Genomic DNA, 24,506 nt, shown 5'->3' on the forward strand with positions numbered 1-24,506 from the left:
AAGATGGTTTTGTGTCTGTACCTCAGCCTTGTGTCAAGGAAGACACAACAAAGATTCAGTTGTGAGAGGATCGTATAGGGCACGCATGGAATAAACAGGCCCAAGATTCGGCACAATCTTCCAAAGTAGAAACATCACAAAAGACAAGTATAAGGGCTTCCTGCCTGTGTACTAACCTGGCCTTCTTGTAGAGGGCAGGCCACATTAGAGAGCAGAAAGAAGGAGTTGGAGAAGGTACAGAGAGAAGGTCTGCTGTCTTACAAAGTGGCATCTTTCCCTGTGGTCAGGGATCCTTGCCAGCTTTTTTCTTTTGTTAAAGAAGGAGCTGCAAGTGAAGACCAAAGGTTGATGGACTATGGACTCATGGGAGGAGAAAGTAAGAGAAGGAGCAGAACGAGAGTCTGGAGAAGGGGTATACCAGGAATGGAAGTGTGGGCTCCTGCTAGAGTGAATCTGAGATTACACTACCCATGTGTGAACAGACACAAGATCTGAGGGTGAGGGGGAAGAGAAAGACTCAGCCCTAACAGGGGCTGGGAGTGAATCCTTTGATGATGCATATTTTATTAAAGATATTGGATATACCTCTCCTTTTAAGGACCAAAACTATGTAAGATATAGATTATACCTATTGGAGATTAAATGGATGCCTTTATCACTGACTGAATAGTTTTAGATCAATCATGAGCAATTGACATTTTGAAGCTTTGATCTTGGCTGAGAACTTGGGATTGTAATTAAGGCCCAAATGGTCAGTTCAGTGCATCATTCTAAAAATGTCCTAGATTCTATTAGTGTTTCTAATGAACTGTCTCATTGACTTGTAAAGTTAGCAATGTGCTCTCATGCCTGTTTAGAGAGATAAACTTTGTGCAGACAGTGGAGTGTCTACCAGTAGCTAGTATTTACTACCTGTTTCAAGTCATATTTCAGACAATGAAATCTCATAAGGGCAAGACATTCTCTTTCATCTATTCATCTCTACAGGACATAATTTACATCCACCATATTGGAGAGACCTCAGAACAACTTCAACATTCTCAAAGCTTGCATGGTCCACAAGGGACAGGCTGGTAAAGTCAGAAAAAGGCTTCATGATGCAACTTCTATAGCTTCAAATTGAAATCTTCATTTAGAGTGAGAAGGGAGGCTCCTAAAACTCAAAGACCAAATGGAACATACAGTACTCAGGAAGAAGGAAAACTCACAAGGCTCAGGAAGCTCCTGAAACTTACAAGATTTAAGAGGTTGTAAGAAGCAACAATTCTTACTGCTGGAGGCAGAGGGTTGGACTTTACAGGGATGCAGATGCCTTGAGTCACCCATTCTGGGGTAACTTACCTCAGTAAACTCACTGGGACTCTAAACTAGACTTGGATGGAGTTCTTTCTTTAATTTGACATCCATTCCCTATCTAGGGGTAAATAGACATTTGTGCATATCTCTCAGGAAAACACACAAAACACAGGAGAGACAAATGGCATGAATAATGTTCCTGTTAGCTTCCCTGTTGTTAAGATAAACACCATGACCAAAGGCAACTTAGAGAGGAAATGGGATATTTTAGCTCACAGGTTATATAGTCCATCATCAGTGGAAGCCAGGGCATGAACCTGGAGGGAGGACCTGAATCAAAGACTACAGAGGAACTCTGCTCACTCACTTCGTTCCACTGGTTTGCTCAGCTCCCTTTCTTACATAGCCCAGGCCCACCTGCCTAGGAATGGGCCACCCATGGTAGGCTGGGCCCTCCTTCAACAATTAGCAGCTGCAAAACACTTCATGGACATTCCCTCAGGTCAGTCTGATGGAAGTAATTCTTCAACTGCGATATTTTTCTTCCCAGGTTTGTGTCGAGTTGGGATAAACTAACAGCATGTGTAGAATATTTATGAAACACCCATTTTTTTTTCCTTTTTTTTTTCTGATATAGGGTCTGGGCATATAGATAGGCCCATATAGCCTGATACTCACTATGTTTTCCAAGCTACCCTCAAATTCATCGCAATTCCCCTGCCTCTATCTCCCTACAAGTACCTCCTTTACTAAATGCCAGGTCCTGGCTCCAGATCAGCACCTCTAGTTTCTTACATTTCTGTTCCCCCCCCCCATCCTCCCTCCGGCTGCCCCAAATTTCACAGTTTGTTTTTCCAGAGGCTGCCATTGCCCTGAACAAACCGATGCCTCCCCACCCCATCCTTTCTTCCTTTCTTGTCCTCAACTAGTACCTCCTGCTGTGTTTGCTCACTCTGAAGACAGGTCAGCAAGCCAAGATGGCAGACAGCAGGATGTCACAAAGCTACAATTGATAACCTTCACCACAAACACAAGCTGGCAGAAAACGTTACTGCTGTCTTCCAGGGACCCAGCTGCAGCTTCTGGCTCCTGCCCTGGCCTAGTCTCACAAACAATTGCAGAAAGTCCTGTAGCAATCCTGCTCAGTTAGAGATTTGAGACAATCATTTCAGTCACGCATCCCTGCACCCTTAATGATGAAGAGATATTAAGCTTTTCCTCTGGGAGCATAATAAATAATATTCTTTTGTTTACTCAGTTGTACAAAAACATGTTCAAAGCATGAAGTTTTAATATCTGCACCAAGCAAAGGTTATTACATTGCATAATATGGAGTGTAGATATGAAACAACACACTCAATTCCTAAGCACCCACAGCCTAAGCCACTCTCTCCTTTAAGACTGGAGACTGCTTTAAAAAAAAAATGGTTTGATGATCTGTTTCTGAATTGCTAATATATTAATTTGATTCCTTTAGAAAAAAGTTACTTAGAAATATGAAGTGAGTGGGTTTCACCAGTGTCCCCCATCCTTCATTCTTTTCTTTGGACAGCATGAAGATATGAACATCCCACACATAAGACATGCCTTCCATTCAACTGCATTTTGAGACTTCATAAATCCATCTGCTAAAAGCAACCAGGTTTAAAAAGTCCGTCTCTATTGAAACTGTATTTCGTTTTTCATACTTCGGAGATTTTGTTGTTGCTGGTTTTCATTGTTTCGATTTTTTATTTACTTGTTTGTTTTTTGACACAGGATCTGATGTAACCCAGTCTGGCCCTGTCCTCTCTTTGTAACTGAAGATGACCTTGAACTTCTGATCCTTATGCCAACCTTTGTAAGTGCTGTGAAGACAGGTGTGAGCCATGCTTGGTTTTAAGTGGTGCCGGAGAGACTGAGCCCAGAACCTCCTGCATGATAAGCAGACCCTCTCACAAATGGCCTCTACACATCCAGCCCTGCTTTCTTTTTAAGACAAGGACTTGCTATGTCACCCTGGTTGGCTTTAAACTTATGATAGTTCTCCTGCTTCAACCTCCTGAGTACTTTGATTACAGGGATACTACTACCTTCAACCTGTTCTGTAGGAACCATTGACAGAAGCACATAAGTCACGAGGGAGGGAAGGGTATGAAGAATCTAGTCTGGAGAAGGCTACAGTGGTGATTCTTCTCTGTCTCCCTGTCATTATCTCAAGATGATCTGATGTGGTTAGGATGTAGCTCTCAGGCCATCCTTACTCTTGTTGCTGAGGTCTCTCTATGTGCTCACATTAGACTCTATCCACCCATCCCACAGGCTGGTATGGGTGAGCATCAGGGAAATAGGAGTTCTTGTTGGAGAAGGTGGAGGTGAAGCAATTGACAGAAGAGTGAAATCTGGAAGAAACCGAAGAGGATGGAGTGAACTTGACCACCCAGCTTATATAGCATACTGTGAGTTGTAGAGGTCAGGGTCAGATCAGTGTCCTCTTCCTAGGTCCTCATGGACTGTGTTTCTATACACTGAACTGCAGTTCACACCTCAGGGGCGGGACATGCCCTCGAAAAGCCACATCTTCACTGTGCTGGGCATAGTGACAATGTTTAGCCGAATCAGATAGATGTGTCTGGTCCAGCCCTGTGACTATCTCAAGTCCTGTATTTCCAGGACTAGTGAGAGTCACCAGTGGGGATACAGAGGAACCAGTAAGTCCCTTAGGTAGACATACTAACACCACCCCTTCAAAGTGGCTATAATTCTTGGAACTTGCGTACGTGTGACTGATGGACAGAAAGGTCATATCAGACATGATCAAGTTATAAATCTCTCGATGAGGGAAGGTTGATTATCCAAATGGGCCTAAGGGAAATTCCTTTCACAGCAGCAGTGGGGTCAGAGGAAAGATCCATCTTGTGGTGCTGAAGGAGAAGGCAGGGAGGAGATGAGGAGAGGTGCTGCCAAAACGGCCACTAGCCAAGGAGTGTGGGTGGCCTCAGGAGTTGGAGGTGGCCAACTGTGGCTTGGAAACATGACCCAGTGTCAAAATGTTGATTATAGGGTTTCAAGCTTTTGACCCAACAATGCTAGCTCTAGGTGGGGTGAAGCCCCAAGTTCCTAGGTGTTGTGTCACCAACGGAGACTCAAAGAGTTGCATCAGGTTCAGGCAGGAGGTATGAAACAGTCAGTGAGTGAAAAGGCACTGGTCACCTTTTCCTTGAATTCTTAGACCTCCTCTTCCTGACTGCCTGGTCTTCAAGTGTCAGCTCTCACGCTGAGCCCCTGTGTGCTTCTGTACCAACCACAAGGACAGCGTCCCACAGCAGACTCACACCCAGAGGTGAAGAGGAGCAACTCAGTTCTCCAGAGTAACTAACAAGGGGCTGGGGAACGGCTCAGTGCTCTTGCAGAGGATCTGAGTTTGCTTCCCAGCATCTACATTAGGTGGCTCACAACCACCTGTAACTCCAACTCTGGGAGACCCGGTGCCACTCATGTATGAACACATGAGTGTTCATACACATATAGATACATAATTAAAAATAAATCTTACAAAAAAAAAAAAACTAAGCAGGATCTTGCCTTCACATGTCCCTGCTGACCTTGACTTTCCCATCCTAAGATGACCTATTCCTTCCATCAGATCTGGACTGCAGAGCACCTCCCCCCCCCCCCGCCTCCATCCAGACCACAGACAGACTGTATGGGGACAGCAGAGAAGCCACCCATTTTTACTTGGCGTTTCACTGTGGGCACCTTGGCCGGAAGCCATCGCTGGCTGTGATCCAGAGCCTTTGAGAAAACAAGAAAGAAAGGCAGAAGGAGAATTAAGAAAGGAGTCGAGGGATGACAAGCCCACATGGAAGGAAGACACCCAGGGAAAAAAAGGCTAGTGAAATGTATTGTTGATTTTTCTCTATGAAAAAAAGAAATTAAAAAAAAAAAAAAACACCACCCAATGTATTTGCTAAAAACCCTCTGCTTTAATCATACTCTTGGTCTGTAATTAAATTTAAGTGAATATTTTACCTTTCCTGTTTTCTGAAATCAGAATGTAAATGTATTCAGCCCATGGTACACGTGATGAAAATGAAACCAGGAAGCCAACAAAACACAAAGGATGTGGTCTCACAGACAAGGGCATTTTGTCCCACCCCGGCCTCACCAGCTAAGAAAACAAGACAAATGGACCAAGAGAAGCAAGACTATGGAGTGAGAGGAATGGTCTGAGTGGTAGCAGGGAGTGAGATACACAGAGGAATTGAATGAGTGTGTCTTGTGTGTCTCCTCTGCTGGACCTCACCATGACCATGTGGGACACAGGACCAAAAAGTCCTGTCCTGGGCTGCAGGAGTAAGAGTTGTCATGGGCATTTTCCAAAGGAGAATAATGAGGACTCCAAGAGGAATGAGTTCACCATGCCACAGCCGGAGATGCCCCCACATCCCCAGCCCAGAGCTGAGCCCACCTCCTACACCTGTTTCTCCATGGAATCCTTCAGCGCCTTCCAGCCTCACACTGCTTCTCAGGCTATTGAAGGAAAATTCTTCCCCAGGAAACAGAATCAGGGCTCCCATTGGTTACATTGTGTTGAAAAGACCCTGGGGACTTCACACTCAGAATCCACATAACGAAGAAAGCTGGGTGCAAAAATAAAGTGTGGACCACCTCAGATTCCCCGATGCAATGAGCAGTGTGGGCACGTGAGGAAAAGAAGCCAAGTGCATTCTGAGGAAAAGGAGGTCAGTTAAAGGGAAAGAGGGAGCTGATAGTCAGCTGGAAGCTATTGTAACAGCTTTGACATTCATGACTGAGACCAATGCAGCTTTTGTCTCATCAATCATTACCATTAAGAATTTATCTTCTGATTTCCTTTCTCTTAGTTGCAAGGGCAAGGTATCTCTGTGTAGCCAGCTCAGCCCAGAACTCTCAATCCTCTGGCCTCAGCATCCCAAGTGTGGGGTTGATCCCCTGACTTTGGATTTGAGCTCCATAACTTGCTCAGTAGGACCAAAGGGATGTGGTTATGTATTCATCATGTTGTTGCCGAGGTCTAGAAATTTCCTTTCTGCTATGGGAGATGGTGGCAACAATAACAACCAAAAAGGATGATTAGAAGATGAAAGGAAGTTTAAAGCCAGTGAGCAGCAGTTAGAGGTTGCCAAGATGAGAATTCTGAGACTTGAGCATTCATCTCACCTACCTGAAATGCCCAGGAGCAGGGTGGGAAATCCTGCTCTCCGGGCTCCAGGCTCCTGTCTGCTGTTCTAGTTTGTTTCCTAAAGCTGTGATAAAATAATATGACCCCAAACAAATGAGGGGTGAAAGAGTTGATTTCAGCTTCCACTTGAGGATCACAGTTTCTCACTGAGCCTTGACAGGGCAGGAACTCAAGTAGCAGCTGTGGAGGAATGCTGCTTCCTGGCTCCCTCACAGACTTATGCTCAACTAGCTTTGTATACAGCCCAGGCCTGCCTGCCTTGGGATCGTGCCGCCCACACTGGGCTGTGCCCTCCGACATTATTCAGCAATCAAGACAATGGTCCATCAAGATGCCTTCTATGACAATCTAATTAAAGCACTTATTCAAATAAGTTCCCTTCTTCCCAGAGAACTCCAGGTTGTATGAAGCTGACAATAAAACTAACCAGGACATGTGTTGTGGCTCATAGGAGGAAGAAAGGACATTGAGAAGCAAGAGGGATGGACTCTCAGCCCATCCTCCACCTTGCTTTCCCACACTTTACACTAAAGAGTGGCCAGTAGATCGCCTGGTGCTAGCATCCTTAACACTGGAAGGGCTGAGATGAGGTGACTGTTGAGTACCAGCTCAGAGATAGGTGCTTTGATCACAAATTAATTGTCATGATCCCCTTAAAGAAAAAATGCCAGTTACTAAAAGCAGCAAAGCTGAAGACAGAGGGGAGCTCATTTCTGCAAATTCTATGACTCCTAGGCTGTAACTGTAACCTTGCCTCCAGTGGGAAAACTGGGGTTTCTAGACCCTAAAAAAATAGATATGAAAACAGAAGGTCATTGTGGAATATTTGGCTTCAAAAAAAGGAAAGAGGCATTTGCTTTCTAATTTCTGATCTACTCCTGAGAATAGTCCAATTCCCATTCTGCTGCCTCTTCAGAGTACCCAGGCAACAGTCTTCCTTCCCAGACAGAATCTAAAGTCCTGATGCCATGAGTGGGCTTGAAACAGACACGTTGGTAAAGGCTTGGTACTCACATAGTGTGGTACCCAGACCCCACAGCATCTGCATCACCCAGTGGCTTGGGAGAACTTCAGCATCCCAGGCCCCAGCTCTATCTCACTGAACAGAACCTGACCATGCACAGTATCCTTGGTTGATCACATGCACATCCAAGCCACAGAAGCTCTCTGCTAAGGGCCTTTCCACCTTCAGTGTTCTTAGGCTTGACTCTGCCTGCAGCCTGACAGGGCAACAGAGACTACTGTTCAAAGGAAGGTGAAGGATGGAGCTGTGGTTTGTATCTTTGATTCATATTACAATGTAATCCTCTCAGACATTTGCATGTTCCCAATGTGGTCATATGAACAGAAGGACTTATAATGGGTAACCAAGCTGTGAGAGTCACTTCCTTAATATCACTTGGGGCAGCTTGTAGACTTGTCCTGTCTTCATGCGTCAAGAAAACTTCACCAGACCAGCTGCTTGCACACTCCAAGCTTGGGCTTTGTGTGGGCTCCAGAACTATGAGGCTAGGTTCTTTTTGTTGTTGTTGTTGTTTTGAGACAGGGTTTCTCTGTGTAGTTTTAGTGCCTGTCCTGGATCTTATTGTGTAGACCGGGCTGGCCTCGAACTCAAAGGGATCCTCCTGGCTCTGCCTCCCAAGTGCTGGGATTAAAGGTGTACGCCACCACCACCCGGCCAAGTCCATGTTCTTTATAAACCATCCAGCCTCAGGTACACTATGATAGCTTCACAAAATGAACTAAAGGTGACAAGAAAAAAAAAAACAACGCAGGGAGCTGAGAAGCAGGGAGGAGAGAGACAGAAATCAGGGACACTGGAAAGGCAGAATAGCAACTCAAAGCAGATCTAAAGAAGAAGGGGAAAGGAGAGGGTGGGGCAGAGAAAGGGAAAGAGAAACAGTGGGAGAAAGCAGGAAGAGAACGAGGTGGGGGGGCGGGGGAGTGTGCTCACTGAGCTGTGTTGAGCTAGGCGGAAACCGGGTGGCCTGGTGGCAGGTAGATGCTGATGAGCACAGGTGACAGGTTGTCCTGAAAGGTGACCTGTGCTCCAGTGTACAGTGGTGGCTTTGCTGACTGTCTGAAGAGCCTGTCCATGTTGCCCGTGAGTCACCGGAGCTTATTATATTATTGATGAGAAGAATCACTATGACCCAATCCTTCCACACACAGTCTCTCTCTCCTCTGGGATGGGCCCCGGTTATAAATCAGCCATTTTCATTATTAATTGGTCCTGGATGACTCGTCCTGCAGGAACTGGGCACCGGACCAGGTCTGGAAGAGCTGCAGGTCTGTGGTCACGGCTTTCAGCATTCTGTGTGAGCTAACCCTTCAGAAAGATTGGAAGCAGCGGGGACAGAATCAATGATCGTCTGTTCCCACAAATCAGAGTGGAGGAGCCAGGTCTCCAAGTTCAGCTTCATGCAGTAGGCTCAGATGAGGAGTGTGTCTATGTTCCTTCCTGGTCCCAGAGAGGGTGTGGAAATGCAAGTTAAGAACTGGAGGACAATTCCTGTCCCTGCTGCCTACAGCTGTGAACTTGGACAAATACCTGGGATCAGTCTCTAGCACCAGACAAAAATATCTATCCAAGTTCACAGCTGTAGGCAGCAGGGAGAGAACCTGCCCAGGGCCCCTGCTTCCTCTCTGTACTGATGGCTGATCCTTTACCAACCCAGAGCCTGAGAGTCAAAAGGAAAGTGAGATGACTTGGTCCAGGAATAAACAAACAGAAAAGGCCTTTGCCTGTTCTTCCTGTGTAATCTTCTAACTCTCATCTCTACCTCTCTCTGTAGCTGAGGCTGGTCTTCAACTGTGACCCTCCTGCCTCAGGTTCCCAGAGAGCTGAGATCGCAGGCAGGCACCACCAGGCCACATAGATTTTCCTGTTTTGATTCACCAGGCACTCTGACGTCTAGCAGTTGGAAAACCCTCACTGCTAGGAAGAAGAAATATCTGAGTTTTGAATAAGCTAGGAAAAAAATTGCAAATTGAGTTTTAACACTGAGGAAACAGTAACGGGGCTATTAAAATGCTCTCAAGGAGATTGTGTTTGAAAATATCGTATATTCTAGAAATCCAGGGGTAGTTTATATGTCAATGTGAAGTGGTGGGCTGTGGGATCAGCTTGATTAGAACATAAATATGCCCCAAACCAAACAACTTAGACAAACACTACAGAAAGCATTATTGCTTTAATTTTAAAATAGAACAATCGATGAGTATCCAAGTCCTGTTTGTGCTGTTCTGGCTTTGTGTGGGATCTTGAATTGGCTTGGAAGGATGCTCAAAACCTGGATTTCAATCACGCACCTATAGAATATTTTAGGTTAAGTCCCAAATCTGAAGTCAGGCATAGTGGTGCATGAGTGTAATCCCCGCACTGGTGCAGTGGAGGCTGGAGGGTCCAAGGTTCAAGGTCATCTGTGGTTTCTGCAAGAGTGAGAGGCCAACTGGCCTCTCAATCACTCCATGACATGTGCCCTTGACAAACAAACAACAAAGGGATCCACACCTTACTCCAGCTGCCAAGACTCTGCGTACTGACGATGAGTACTGGGTACTGAGGATTGGTTGACCTTGCTGCTCTACTCTCTCTTGACCCACACCCTCCACTTGACCCAGACTGTTTCTGTGCAGAACTGTCTCCCACTCAAAGACTTTCAACTTTCTACACTTGGCAAACTGAAGCCTACGTTTCCGGACCAGGCGTCAACAGCCTCTCCTTTGAATAGAGTTGCCTCGTCTTCCTAGGGACCCTTCAGTGGGTCGCCCAGGAGAAGCCAAAGCTTCCCCTGGAATTCTCCTTGCTCCTTTCCATGGGAATCCTGTCCCTTTCTTTTCCCTTTGGGGTCCACACAGTGCCTGTCTCTGACCTGCACTTTTCACATCTATGGAAACAATGACCATAGCTGCTTGTTTTCAGACCAGTTCTGTGTCCTCGGATGACCAAGTTGGCTTTGCTTCTGTCTGTCTGTATATCTCCTTTGTCTGGTTTTGTTTATCTAAGACTGACTGGCCCTGGTATCAAATTACAGATATTACAGAATTGGGTGGGTGGGGGACAGGGAAAAGGGGAGCTGGGGGGAGCTCCAACTCCATCCTCCACCATTTTCAATGCAAATACTGACATGTGTATAAAATTTAACAACAAATAGGGATGACATTACCAACTGCATATGTTTTTCATGATACTATCAATGAAGGGATTTAGGCAGGGGCATCCTTCAGAGGAGGCTCAGCCCCCAGTTTCTTGGACACCCTGTCCATTCCCTCCCCAAAACCAAATGCTAGTCCCAATTCTCTGGCCGTAAATTGAGAGCAACCCCCTCTAGAAGGCTGTGATTCCAGCGGTGCTGTGTTCGCGTTGCTTAGCGTGAGCTCCCAGATAGATCACATTTTCACACTTGCCCATCTGCCACCGCCTGCCTCCCAAAGAGCCACTCAGTCATACTCGGGAAATGTCCTGGCTGCCTCAGGAATACATTTTGAAAGTGAAATAAGAACAAAAGATCAATGAACCCTCTCCTTCCCAGTCCGTCCTGGCAGGGTCAGGGGCACCAGAAGTCTTGGGGCCCCACTCCCCTCCAACATTCCTGCTTGGGGGTGATATGGAGATAACCTTTGGCTCCCACGTGGTAAAAGCTGCTGAAGTGTTCTGAAAAAAGGAATCCTGAGCCACTAGGGTACCTCATGTGGATTGTTGGGTTTTTGTTGTTGTTGTTTCCGTTTCGTTTTGGTAATTATGACTTGGACGTGATACTGGACTTCCTTTCTTCTCTGCAGCCACACCTGGGGGATGTTTGAAGAGGAGACCAGCTTCCCAAGGAAGAGAAGAGGGAAACCAAACTCAGACTGAGACAGTCAGGGAAATACAGGAGAAAAGTCCTGGTGTGGAATCTAAATCCACATCCACATCTGCTCTTGAAATCTTGACTGAAACTAGTCTTTATAATACAAGAAAGCCAGACAGGTGTATTGCTGTGACTGCTCGTTTTCACTCCTCCCCCTTCCCCATCCTTTTCCCCCTCTCTCTCCTCCTTCTGTTCTTCCTCCTCCTCCTTCCTCTCTCTCTTCTGAGTGTGTGTCTGTGTGTGTGTGTATGTGTGTGTATCCCTTTCTCTGTGTGTTGGCCCATTTATGAGTGTTGGTGCATGCGTGCTAGTACATTCAGATGTATGTTAAGGTCAGAGGGCATATGAGGTGGTATTTCTTAGGCATCCCCCATCTTTTCTTTAGGACAGGGTCTGTCATTGGCCTTGAATGTTTTCAAGCAGGCTAAGCTAGCTCATCAGCAAGCTCCACAGATTCACCACTATCTCCCACTTTGGGATTATAATTGTGAGTTTTCATGTGGGTTGTGGGGTCTGAACTCAGGTCATCACACTCAAGAGACAAGCATATCACCCACTGAGTGATCTCCCTAGACCTTTGCACATGGTTTCATGGACTTTGTTGGTTGATGTGAGCTCTAGACTCAGGGAGATTTCAACTCTGCTGTGTCTTCTCAGAGAAGCCTCTATTTTTCCATTGTAGGAAAAATGGAGGCCAAAAGGTGGACTTCCCATTATAGACAAGCTGATGAATGAGAAATGCACAAAGCATGTTTTTCAAGCCACTGAAGAGACCTGTCCTATCTCTGAGATGATGAATCTCTACCATCAACTTTCCAGAATCATCTCGAGTATGGGCCTCTGTGCATCCCTGATAGATTGCAGTGGATAAGTTACCTGAGGTGAAAAGATCTGCCCACTGTTGGTGGCACCATCCTTGAGCTGGGAACCTAGACTGTTTAAGAAAAAAAAAAAAAAAAAGGAGAAAATGAGAGGGACACAGGCATTCACTGATCTCTGGTTCCTGACCACAGATAAAATTCATAAGCTACTGCATCTCCCTGTCATGATGGTCTGTATCCTTGAAACCATCACTTCTGGCTGCTTCTGTCAGGGCCTTTTATCACAACAACAGAAAAGCAACTAAGAGAAGCAGCATTCATCCAGGCCCTCTCCATTTCACTAAAAGTAAAAGGACATTCTGTCTACAGTTTCAAGAATCTATATCACTAAAAAGCAGTGGGAAGAGGATGGCCAGTGTGTGCAACTCCCTACAGCACACTGTTCCTCTCCCTGGGCATGCAGAGAGTGGATAGAAGGGTCATCCTGGCCCCATCACCTGAGAACCCCTGTTGGAGATCCTGTTGGTGTAAACACCTTTCTCCACCTTCCACCATTTACATTTAATTCCTATATTAATCACCACCATTCTGAGATTCCTGAAGTTAATTTTGTCTCCTTGACTCTAGTCAAGTAGTTTCTTGTTTTACTTTTATGGCATATATATGAGTGTGTACCCATAGGTATATAGGTGTTTGCATATGTGCACATGTGTGTAGTTGGGCATGTGTATGTGTGGGACATATATACATATACATAGATACATATATGGAGGTCAGGGGTTGATACTGGCTTGGTGTCCTTCAACTATTCTCTACTTTATATATTAAGACAAGGTCCCTTGTTGAACCTACATATCAGCAATTCGGCTTGCTCTCAGGGAACTCACCTCTGTCTCCCAAGTACTAGGATTATATTAAGTGCTGGAGATTCAAATTCTAGTCCTTATGCTTGAATCCAACTCCTTTACCCACAGAGCCATCTCCCCATGCCCTAGACCGGTGGTTCGCAACCCTCCTAATGCTGCCACCCTTTAACACACTTCTCATGTTATGGTGACCTCCAGTCATAATATTTTCATTGCTACTTCATAACTGTAATTTTTGCTACTATTATGAATCACAATGTAAGTATCTGTGCTTTCTAATGGTCTTCAGTGACCCCTATGAAAGGGTCATTTGACCCCCAAAGGGATCATGACCCAGAGCTTGAAAAACTGCCCTAGACTCTGAATTTAACTGTAAACATGCATTTGACCATGAATTTGAGACTGTCACAGGCCACGGGAATTCTAATGGGGCCCCTCCCTTTGCAAGCTCTTTCCTAAGCCCTGTACTCAGCCTTGACCTTGTCACCCATCTTTCCCCATTTTGACCTCAATGTAGACAAATGCCCAACTCTTACTGCTGAGAAGTTTCCATGGATCCTGGAGGAACGTAGGTTGGGGCTGGATGTGGGCATGTGGCCAAGAGACTGTTCTGGGTCCACGGAGACTGTGTGTGAGCTGGGAGGTTCTCTACACACTTAACCTGCCTCTCACAGAGCCCTTCTGCCTGCCCTGAAAAAAAAAAAAAAACTCCCTTCTGGAGCACTGTTGTCAAAAATGCCAGTGCTCAGCACACTGCCCAGTCCTCAGAAAGTCACTTAGTGGACAAGGAGCTGATTTGAGCCAGAAACATCTCACTCTGAGGTTGGGAAATCATCTCCTCTGCTCAGGAAGAGAAACTGATAGGCAAAGGGAGAGGAAAAAAAGAAAACAAAAGCTCGGTCCTGTGACAAGTGCCGTGACTGCTTGCCAGTCATCGGTTTGCTATCGGAGCACAAATTCAGGACGATGAATGATAAGTTCCATGACTCAGTTCTTGGGACCACAGTTTACTGCCATTATGGATATGAAAGGTGGTCTGTGATCAGAAAGCTTCAAAAACTCCCAAAGACAAAACGTAAAGGGACCAGAACAACTTGAACTCAGTACCTGAGACTAACTAAACCCTTTCCATATAATCTGAGTTTCTAGGGACCCAAGGCATTTTCACATCCCCAGGGTTACTGTTACCTGCTGCTTGTAAAGGTGGAACCTGTCCCTCAATGCTGGAAGAGATGTAGAGTACTAAGTGTCCAGTACTATAAAGGGGAGGGGAGCCCAGGGCTGTCTACCATCAACCTCTACTCCAATTCACCTGATAGAATTCTCTCTAGTGTCTAAGCCCAGCTCACAAAGGAGGGCATGGCAAGGTGCCTGGAAAGCTTTCAGAAATATTTGCATGGTGGGGATAAAAGCAACTCCTTGGAAATGCACTGAGACCTCTTTTAAACTTGATGCTTTCTAACCAAGGAACCAGGCGGCTCAGGGGAGCAGATTTGATTTACTACCAGTGCTTTGGTCAGGTGGTGCTCTCTCAACGTGTGTTGTGTGTGTGTGTGTGTGTGTGTGTGTGTGTGTGTGTGTGTGCACACGCGTGTGTGTATGTTTTGGGGTATGAGAGCTTCTAACAAATAGGAATGAAGTCTACATTCCAAGGACTGAGAGATTAGAGACAGAGGAGAAGGTCTTAAAAGATCCCCATGGATGGAGACTATAGGGAAATCATCCCCTTTAGTGAGCGGAGATGAGCTTAGGAAGGGCCAAGTACTACGGGACTGACAAGGGCTGAAGGTGGAGAATAGAAGACCAGGAGCAATTAGGCTGGCCCATGGTTTCCTGGGCTGAATTTGGATGTGTTTTTTTTTTTTTGTTTTTTTTTTTTTTTGGTTGTTGTTGCAATAAGGTCTCACTACATAGTCCTGGCTATCCTGGAACTCTTGTAGACTAAACTATCCTTAAACTCACAGAGATCTTCCTGCTTCTGCTTCTGTCGTGCTGGGATTTAAAGGTATGCACCACCATACCTGGGGACTCGGATCTCTTTCAAAAGAATTAAAACAATGGAGTGGAGAATGGAAATGCTCTGGATTGTTTGCTCTTTCTAACCTTTGGGGCACAGCACTGCTTCATAATGAATGACTGTCCACATTCCAGATGAGAACTGTAGCCATCACCCTTGTCTTCCTGGCATGGATCATGGATGTGTCTTGTTACACTTACTATGCATTCTCTCTTGCTCCTTGGGATGGGAAGCTTCTCCTTCAAGGCCAGCAATTTCTCATTTGTCTCTGTTCAAATAGAAAGCAGATAATCAATTGAAATAAAGAGTAATCTTTCCAGTCCTCCAGGTGAACAACAGTTGGCTCATTTAGCCTAGAGAGACAAGCTATTCTAACTCAAGCCTGAAAGGGTCCCTTGTACTCTGTCACTCACTGAGTGGCCATCAACTCCTTGGGCTGTTTATGGACAAGTGACTTCAGGAACAGGACGTCAAGGTCAAATTTTGAAGAAGGCTATCTTGGTAAACAACATCTGGATAAAGCAAGGCAGAGACAAGGATGGAGCCAGGTATCAGCCATGAAGTGACAGATTGCATCTTTAATAAGCAGCCAGCTAATGAGAAATGTAATTCATAAGAGACATAAACGGAGCATGAGTGCTCAGTTTTGACCACCAAGCTCAAGTCAGAGTCTAGACTCTGTCACTCGTCCATATGGAGTTCATGGTTAGACCCTGATGACCTTGTCTGTGATTTCTGGTTTGTAGTGATAATAACTGTGCTGATGGGAAGGATGATACAGAATGTGTGCAAGCCAGTTCGGAGTTTACATCTGTGATGGCCCATCCTCCAGGCATCAGAAGAATGTGCCAGTCCACAAAGGCAGGACCAGGGATAAGAATGGAGCAAGAGCCTTGTGCTGCAGCTACTTGCAGACACACAGTGAAGATGCACAGGATGGTTGTCAATCAAGCCACAAGAGGAATTACCATATCAAGGAGATACAACAGATTCCTAAGCTGATGTAGGATAAGAGTCTGTGAGTCCAGACTTGAAGCCATGGGGTGGTTGGGAGTAGCCTCTGGCATGCTTAACTCTCACACTGTAGAGTTACCAGTCTCCTCCTGCTCCATACTGATGGTTCTATGTCCTGAAGAATCTTCCAGTCAAATAGCCAGGATATCAGACCTCTCTTTCTTGTATAGCATGCAGGCCATACTATACTAAAACAAAACAAATACCACCAGATCTTACTCACTTTTGATAAGCGATGAGTTATGATTTCACAACTGAGAACAGAAAACAGATAAAGACACACAGCAGATATCCTCTGGGAGATAAAGGGAGGCCGCAGTCATGTGACAAGGAGCCAATGTCAAGAAGCAAAGGCAGGGACTAGAGGAGATGTGATGTTAGATTTTACCTTCAGAACTGGATGGGAGGAAAAATAACACAGAGAGAGAAGGACAGGGGCACAAGGGTGCCAAGAAGAGCCAACCAGAGTTATTCTTATAATTAAAAAGCCGACTAATGCAGAAACATCCTCTATGGGTGGTGTGAGCAGCAGCTTGGAAGGAGAGTGTCAGGTATTTCTTGTGAGTCTAGGCTGAGTGAGAAAAATCCAGAATGCCATTTTAATGAGTAAATAAGTGGAAAAGATAGACTTCCAGACCTCTAGAGTCCATGTGAAAGACTATCTGGAAAGAACACAGAGAAAGATGGGAAATGAAGTTTGAATAATCCAGACCAAGCTTTCCTACAACTAAAACACTCAGGATTGAAAAGGCTAGTGACTGACCAGTTGAATCTTAAAACGTACATTCATAGAAATTTTTGGGAAAGTCTCAGGCTGGCAGAGAAGAAAATGAACCACATAACAGTTACAAATTAACAAATTGGTAATCCCTCTGAAGGTACCAATCACTCTCCTGGCAACAGGTTTTCCATGCTTGGCTCCAGTGCCAGGGCTTATGAGAATATTCTTTACAAAACACGAAGGCAGTGGTTCTCAGCCTTCCTAATGCTGAGACCCTTACTTCATGTTGTGGTGATCCCCAGCCATAAAATTATTTTTGTTGCTATTCCATGACTGTAATTTTGCTTCTGTTATGAATCATAATGTAAATATCTGTGTTTTCTGATAGTCTTAGGCAAGCCCTGTGAAAGGATTATTCACACACACCCCCAAGTGGGTCGCAACCCACAGCTTGAGAAACATTGTGCCAATAGAAGGGGTTGGCCAGGTGGCTCAGCAGTTAAGAGCACCGATTCCATCAATCTCCTGCACTGGAAACATAAACAAATGAACAAACAAAAACAGGCAAGGTGGTGCATGTCTGCAGTCCTGGCACTAGGGAGGTAGAGGCAGAAGGATCAGGAGTTCAAGGTTATCCTTGGCTACACAGCAAATCCAAGACATGCCAGTGACCTTCTCTGCCAGTCGCTTTGAAGGAGCGACTGTGGGTGAAGGGACAGGCCTGCCACCATTTCCCAGGTCCTCTCTTTCTTTCTGGGGCACACAGGAGGCTAATGCCTAAACGTCTCATATCTAGAAGTGAAGGATGGGATACGAGGTAAATGGTCTGTGGCATTTTCAGACCTAGTGATTAAAATGTTCTGACTAGTCACCTTTTCTTTACTTTGACTGATTAGAAATGAAATAGAAAGATGATGAGGGTTCAAAATGGGATAAGGTGGGTGTCCCCACCCTCCAGGCAAGAGAGAGATAGAGGAGAACAGACAGTTTGTTCTCACTGAAGTGTGAAAGAAACAAAAATGTTTAAGTCAAAGAGGAACAAAGACTGTTTTAGCACTTAGCACCAAACCCCTAATTAATACAGCCAGAGACACAATGAAGACCTAATGCATGGCTTAGGGAAGCCAGGCATCCATAACAAAGACAAAAATACAACATAATTAGCACTCAGCTCCTTCTTCAACATGGTGTGTGTGTGTGTGTGTGTGTGTGTGTGTGTGTGTGTGTGTGTGTGTGTGTGTGTGTGTGTCCTGCATGCTGGGGTCAGAAGACAGCTCAATAAAGTCAGCTCTCTCCTACCATGTGGGTTCTGGGGTTTAAACTCAGGTCCACGGTCTTGGCTCGAGCGCCCTCAGCAGCTGAGCCATCTTGTTAGGTCTCAATCTCTTCCTTCCAAAAATGTAAATGCAAGGAAAAAATGTTTTCCCCACTACTAAAGAACACTTAAAAGTGCAAGAAAGTGATACAAGAGAATGCTCTCCGACTTGGGAGTTAAGAGGCTTTATTTATTTATCAATCTATTTATTTTTTCACACAAAATGTCCACCAGAATAAGACAACACTATTCAACAAAAGGTTAACAATTTTTATTATGCTGAAGTCCTCAAGTGAAGCCTAATATCAAAAACTCAGTGGATTGAATAGACTATCATTTCATACGAGGAAAGAAAGTGTTTAGGATGCGGGAAGAAGTACCACGATTCAAAACATGTGAAGTTTATCTAAAACGGGTGAAGTTTACAAGAAGAGAAATCCAAATGGCCCATAAGCTCACAGAAAGATGCAAGAATACGATGCCACTTATCACGAGACACACTGGGAAAGACTAAATTGCTTGATAATTCCAAGTGTTAAACTCTACCATGACAAAAAGGAAGGGGCATTGTTTTGCAGGTGTCACAGAACACAGCTTAGCATTTTGTGGGAGAGTCCAATAGGTCTCAACTACCCCGATAGACCAAGTAGGAGGTTTCCCCAGGGCAACTCTAACATATGCATTTACAAAGCCATTCCGGCATGTCATGATGTCACAGTTTACAGGAGCAAGGGACACGAGACAACTTTAAAGGCCATGAATGTGAGAACAGCAAAATAAAAATGGTATTTTATAGCGTAGAATACTGAACCAGTTAAACAAGTATCAAGCTTAATACAATAAAAATACTTAAGGAAGAAAGAATGTCCCAGAATCTACCTGGGACAGTTTCCTTTGTTCACAGACTTGAGGTACACACAAGTTATTTTTATTGGTTTCCCATCAAAAATGGAGGCCTATAACAAGTAGACTCCCAGGGGAGGACAATTGTCAGAGTTCCAGCAGGAAACAGGTGGACAAGCAGAACCAAGGAGGAAGTATGAGACCTGTATCTTCTGAGTGTAGTCAATAAGCCTGCACCACTCTGAACCCGAATGACATATTGCAATGGCTCACCTCTACTGTGAACTTGACTGGGTCTACAATCACCATGGTTAAGCACAGTCTGCGGTGTCCAGGAGGGTATTCCCAGAGGGATTTAACTGAAGCTAAAAGACTCATCCTGAATGTGGATCTTGCCTTCCCATGGGCTGATGTGCCAGAATGAATAAAAAGGGGGTCTGCTGAGCACAAGCACCCAACTCTCTCTGCTTCCCGGCTGTGCCAAGTGGCCTCACACCCAGCAGCCATGCCTTCCCCACCAACATGAGGGACCGTACCTTTAAACTACGAGTCAAAAGAAACCCTTGCTTGTTCAGGCACTTTGCTACAGCAACAAGTCAAGTCTCTGACACACATGTGCACACAGCCCCTGGCACCTTCTTGCACATGTGAGGCAACCAGGTTTCTGAAGTCCACGTCCTGATTCACTGCATCTGGGACAGAACCTGGCATTCAACATGCCCCAGCTCCTGGGGCTGAGCATTCCTCACACGGCAAGGTGTTAGATAGATCAAAGTGTTTCATCTCAAAATTATTTAAGGAAATATGAAGCCAAAAAGCTTTGTTGGCTCCAAGACCCTCCAGTAGCTCATATCTCATCACCGAATACAAGATACCTATACTGTGCCATGTCTGCGGAAAGCTGATCAACTCCTGGCCTGGGGTGTAGGATCATTTGCGTGGGGCAAAGCCTTCTTCCTGACCAGTTCCTGAGCGCTGGCACAGCAGACAGTCACATATTATTAGCGTGTCCTGAACAGATTTCTATCATTTAATAATCAAGCTCTTAATTAAAAATAAGTAATTCAAAGAGCGATTGATGCGAGGTGGTTACATAGATTTGTTCAACACCCATGGCATTTAAATAGAGGATGTAAACCAGTTCTTACTTATTCCTAAAATATTTCTCCAATAATATTACACAAGCAAATGTAGTGTTTCCCTTTGCTTGGAGAACAGTTCCTAAGCCTGTGCTCCATGATACTGATAGGTTACATTTTGGAGAACAGTTTTTAAGAATTTGTCTACTGGGTCAAAAAAGGTTTATCTAGAACCTTCTGTGTCTTAGCCATCATGTCGCAGGCCAGTTATAATAAAGTGTGAGCACCCTTAGGCCATGCTACCACCCCCTCCCTGTGTTAGGATGTGTTAGTAGGGCAGAGCCTGGCCTGTACCCAGTGGAGGAAGGAAGCCCAGCTGAGAACCACAGGGAGAATGGAAGGAGGCTGCCTGGCTAAGCAGGCCTGCAATAGAAAGGCTGAGTGGGCAGGAACCCTCAACCCTGAGCATCTCCTTCAACATGGGTTCAGCTCCCGGTTTGCTGCTGGCCAGCTCCTCAGTCAACACTTCTTGAACAGTCCGGCCCCTGTGCTTGGTCCTCTGGCAGAATCAAAGTGGCCTTAGATGACCTCATGCTTATGACCTCTATCCAGATGGAACTCACACTTGGCTATAGAGGATAAAACCAGCTCCTTCTAAAGCACAAAACCAAACGGGATGCAGCTCTCAATTGAAAGAAGCAGCCCAGGTTAGCCACTGAAGAGGCTAGGCTTGACGCAAAGTGAAGATGGGCAGGATTGGTGGAGAGACCCACTACAGGCTTATCAAGTGTCCTTCCCAGCCCATGTCCTCACTAGCCCTGTCTTGGGCTCCCCGTGTCAACAGTAGCTTGATTGCAGAATGAGAGGACAGCTGGCAGGCTGGCTAGCTGCTGTACGGGAAGAGATGGTGTGTGGAAGTCCTCTGCAAAGCCACGTGTGTAGTGGGTAGCCATTGCAGCTTTGATCTGGAAGTTCCAACCCCCATTGAGGCTTTGATAACTGTTACACCTACAAGGCAGGGCCGAGAGAAGACCCTGAAGACCCGAGATCTGGATGGGCCGGCTCTCTTGGTTCCTGGACCCTGGATGCTAGAGGTAGACTGAGCAGAGTTCTCCAGAGAAAACAGCCAGGATGCGCCACACCCTTCCCAGACCCTGCAACCTATCCCTTCACTTGTAAGTTACCCCACAAAATAAACCTCCCTTTTAACTACTACGTGGAGTGGCCTTAATAAGTTCACCAATACACATGGACACAGCTCAGCTCATATTTGTTCCTTGACGTGTCTTGAAAGGCTTCTAGGACAGTTATCTGTCCCTCACTTGGGTTGTGGCTATGTATGATCCGCAGCCATAGCAAAGTGCCGTGGACTGGATGGCCTGAGTAACAGACATTTATTTGCCATAGGTCTGGAAGCTGCAATTCTAGACTCAGGACTAGAGCAGCCACCTACCTCCTTGCTGCGCGTCTCTACCTGCACAGCCTGAGGCAGGGCTAAGGACCCAACTTTTAGGACCTCATTTACGGCGGGGGAAAAGGAGACCTTCATCACCCTGGTCCCAGCCTAGTGCCTAGCATAGGGCTCTACCTTATGAATAATTTCCCCAATTAATTACATGAATAATTTTGAAAATCACAGAATTCATAGGTGATTTTTAAGCCAAGCCGGACCCTCCTAGTCTTTGTTATTTTAGTCACCTGACAACATAGCCAAATGAAGAGGCAGCAGAGCGATGTCACTAAGACACAGTATCTAACTAACATCGAGTACAGGCTTCCTATGCCTTTCCTAAACTAGTTGCATCCAGAAGAGTTTCTTACTGGGAATGATTTAGGAGTTGAGAATATTTGAATACACAATAAGCTATGTTGGGGGTGGGACCCATGTTTCGACTCAGTATTCATCACGCTTCAGGACATTTTAAACGCTTAGCCTAAGGGGCCTTTGCACATCCTGTTTACTGAATCTACATTGTAACTGCAAGCTGCCAGGTGAAGCCACATGTGGAACCTTCTATCTGCCGCAGGACAGAGGTGCCAAAAAAAAAAAAGGCTCCGGGTCTTACGGCATTTCAGGTTTTATGTTTTCAATTTAGCGATGTCCAACCGGAACGGCTGCTTTAAAGTCCCCCACGTCAGCATTAACCAGTGAGGTCGTTCATTATGTAACTTCCCAGTCCTCATCCGCGAGACAGGGTGCTGTGGCAAAGGAGCCCGGGCTGTCAGCCACATGTCATGCCACTTACCCAGCGTTGTGCTGGGACAGTCACCATCCGAGAAGTATAGTAGCTGTGGTCACCAGGGTAACAGCAGAGGTTGACAGCAGTGGCAGGGGTAGTGGTAATGAAGGTAGGAATGGCCACAGCTCCACTGTGGCAATACCAAAAGCATCAGAGGCAGTAAACAGTGAGCGTAACTGAGGCCACACCAGTGGTGGGGACCTCTACGTTGATAGTCTAGGAGTTCTGTGCTCCCTTCTTATCTTACATTTTATTCATTTATTTATTGTAAGTGTCTGCGTGGGGACACATATGCATGTGTGCCATAGTGCACAGAGCACAACTTGTGGGATCCGGTTCTCTTCCTCCATCCTGTGGGACCTCGCGTTCAAACTCGGATCCTCAGACTTGACAACAAGTATCTGTATTCACTGAGCCCCCACGCTGGGCCTGCACAATCTCTCTTGACCTATAATTCTCTTAATTATCTCTAACTCTGATCCCAACTCTGGGCCACATTATGGGAGCAAGAAAGGTTTCCTCGAAACTCTCCACCAGTTAACATGAACAAACAGACAATTATAAGTGTGCCAGAGTCGAGTGGCCAAAAGTTCCAAGAAGGGCTGAAGACCTGGATCATCAGTTCAGAGCACTTACTGTGCTTCCAAAGGATTTGGGTTTAATTCTCAGCACCCATGGGGCAGCTTGCATCACTCCACTTCCAGGGGATGCAGCATCCTCTCTTCTGCCTCCAGAGCCAATGCATGGACATAATGCACATTCATACATTATATAGACAGAAGACTCTTCTCTCTCTCTCTCTCTCTCTCTCTCTCTCTCTCTCTCTCTCTCTCTCACACACACACACACACACACACACACACACACACACACACACACACTAAAAGGACCAGTGGCAGAAGTGCTGGTGGATGGGGCTAGCTTCAGACTTAGGACTTAGCTAAAATAATGAATAAATAAGTAGATGAGCTGTCTCGTGGGCACAGCTTTACCCTCCAACCCTGACCCAAGACAGCCTGGCCTTCTTGGTGTTCACAGGCTGTGTCTCTCCTCCCCTCTGACTTGGCTCGGGCCCCAGTTCTCGGCTTAAACCCTGGTCAAGTGCAAGCACGCAGAGGCTGATGAAAGCGGGTGAACGGACCATCCCTGCATGGTAGAAGCCTGGGGATTTCCAGGCTGTCTCTGCTCCAGGAAGCCCCCCACAGAGCAGCCCACCCTGGCGGGGCATCTGTGTCTGAGGCTGTCTGGGTGTCCTTTCTGCACCCTGATCTGATGCCATTGGGAGTCCTCTGCTTTCTAGTGTAGACTGCATTGGGTATTGTTTGGGACAGCGGTGCCCCACCCCTGTAATTACTTAATTCTTCTGGAATGTCGAGAACTGGCACTGGGCTCTGAACTGGGCCACAGCAAGTCAACTTTGTCCTTGTTACACAGGACACCACCCTACCTGGAGCGGTAGGAAGGGCCAAAGGTCCCGAAAAGAAGAGTGATTTCCTGGGGTTGCATTTGAAATCAGACAGGGATGCACATCTTTGGAATCCCTCACATACACTCCAGAGACAAGCAAGGAACAGCAGCGACTAAACGTAGTGTGTTTGTGATTCCCTTTCTCCCTGCCTCGCCCCTCCCTCTCTTAAGACACTAGGACTCAAAGCCAAATCCATTAAACAATTCCTACTTTGATTTGCAAAAGCCAACAGGCATTCTGTGAGCAAAGAAAACAAGTCTTTTCTTGCTTCTGAGTACAGGAATGAAGTGTCTTTCCATTCAGGTCCTTCAAGGTATGTCAAGCCGAAGGGTGATCTAATTCATTTTCAAGGTAAAAAGGATAGCTCATTGTCCACACAATTCTTTTCGGTCATTCTCCTGTTGGTGAACATGCAGGGGCTGATCACTCAGCCTTGATTCCTTCATCTTCAAGTGAGAACTGCAAGATTCCATTCACAAGGCAAACACAGCAGAAAGGATTTTCCCCAGGCAGGGGTTGACCCAGCATGTATGCTCAAAAGGCACTTGCTAACGCAGAGAGGTTTGCTAAGTGGACAAAACAATCAACGGCAGAAGGGGAAGTAAAGGAAGAGGTAGGAACGAATCCAGCTCAGAGAGGGCTTGCATAAAGCCCTCCAGGAACAGTAAGGGGCCACCACTGAGGTCAGATAGCCACAGCTACAGAGCAACAACCACACAGGTCCACACTCCTGGGTTGAAGCCTTCCAGCTACAGACCAGTGGACAACGT

Source organism: Peromyscus leucopus, chromosome 14, assembly GCF_004664715.2.
Source record: "Peromyscus leucopus breed LL Stock chromosome 14, UCI_PerLeu_2.1, whole genome shotgun sequence".
Classification (NCBI taxonomy): domain Eukaryota; kingdom Metazoa; phylum Chordata; class Mammalia; order Rodentia; family Cricetidae; genus Peromyscus; species Peromyscus leucopus.